General features: G+C 49.6%; 2 non-coding genes across 2 annotated transcripts; both read right to left on the reverse strand.

Annotated features, from left to right (window-relative positions):
- Positions 1 to 291: 291 nt before the first annotated feature.
- Positions 292 to 364, reverse strand: trnav-aac (transfer RNA valine (anticodon AAC)). The gene has a single exon. It is a non-coding gene; the product is annotated as a tRNA-Val (tRNA).
- Positions 365 to 1,271: 907 nt separating this feature from the next.
- trnav-cac (transfer RNA valine (anticodon CAC)) lies at positions 1,272 to 1,345 on the reverse strand. The gene has a single exon. It is a non-coding gene; the product is annotated as a tRNA-Val (tRNA).
- Positions 1,346 to 1,574: the final 229 nt, after the last annotated feature.

The following is a 1,574-nucleotide window of genomic DNA, read 5'->3' on the forward strand; positions in this document are numbered from 1 at the left end:
ACCTTACGGTAGCAACAAATCTAACTACTGCTTTACTTTAACAATAATAATGACGGCGACCACGATGACAACAAGAACAACAACAACAAGAGCAACAACAACAACATCATCATCATCATCATCATCAGATTTTAATTAAAAGTGGCTACACCAGCGTTTACAATTTCAACCTGTCGACGGACGGACGCTCTGAGTGCATCGATTGCGGGCACTCCAATGAAGAAAAGACACCCACCGCCTCCGGGGAACCACGAGGGCAAGCATGACGAAAAGGGCCAGCCCACAGTAGGCTGTTTCCGCCCGGTTTCGAACCGGGGACCTTTCGCGCGTTAGGCGAACGTGATAACCGCTACACTACGGAAACTGACACCGCTGCCTCTTGCTTCAAATGGTTACCGTTAAAGCCTGCTGGTAAAACGGGCTCAGGTGTTTCAGGTCGGCTAGGCTGTGAGATGGCGTCTGAAGTGCGGCGAAAGGATGCCATTTTCACTGACCTGTTTGGCATTGCTAAAGGGCACATCAGGACACTTCGGAAACTCTTTTAAAGGCAGGACGCCCTGCGCTCTGACAGTGCCTGCACTTAACCCAACAAGGTGATGCTGAATGGCTTGTTCAAACGTCTGGTGGTCTTCCTTCACCACCAGACTATCAGAGCTATTGTGCCTTCTACACCTTACGGTAGCAACAAATCTAACTACTGCTTTACTTTAACATTAATAATGACGGCGACTACGACGACAACAAGAAAAACAAAAGAACAACAACAACAACAAGAACAAGAACAAGAACATCATCATCATCATCATCATATTTTAATTAAAAGTGGCTACACCAGCGTTTACAATTTCAACCTGTCGACGGACGGACGCTCTGAGTGCACCGATTTCGGGACACTTAGGATACTCTATCAAAGGCAGGTCGCCCTGCGCTCTGACAGTGCCTGCACTCAGCCCAACAAGGTGATGCTGAATGGCTTGTTCAAACGGTTGGAGGTCTTCCGTCACCACCAGACTATCAGAGCTATACTGCGCCTTCGACTACATAAGAGTAACAGCAATGTCGCTGATCCTGCTACGGTCGTATTGTAACAGCTACAACATGTATCGATTTTAAAAGTGTGAGTTCCAGCGCCTCGCAAAGCTACCCTTCTGCGATCGTTTGTTCTCAAGGTCAGGATTTCTTGCCACTCTGAGGAAGAGAAAACGACGGCCGGCCTTGGGGCAGAGAGATGGCGACGGGTAACATGGCACTGGCACGCGTGCACCGCGGGTTGTTTCCGCCCGGTTTCGAACCGGGGACCTTTCGCGTGTGAGGCGAACGTGATAGCCACTACACTACAGAAAACGACCCGTCCTGGCGTTTCGAATGGCTCCCATCGAAGCAGGCTGATAAAACGCGCACAGGCGTTTCCCGTGGGCCAGCCTGTGAGATAAAGGTTTCTATTTTCACTGACCTATTTTGCATTGCTAAAGGGCACATCAGGACACTTTGGAAACTCTTTCAAAGGCAGGACGCCCTGCGCTCTGACAGTGCCTGCACTTAGCCCAACAAGGTGATGCTGAATGGCTTGTTCA

This window comes from Amia ocellicauda, unplaced genomic scaffold (genome assembly GCF_036373705.1).
Source record: "Amia ocellicauda isolate fAmiCal2 unplaced genomic scaffold, fAmiCal2.hap1 HAP1_SCAFFOLD_269, whole genome shotgun sequence".
NCBI classification, from domain to species: Eukaryota; Metazoa; Chordata; class Actinopteri; order Amiiformes; family Amiidae; genus Amia; species Amia ocellicauda.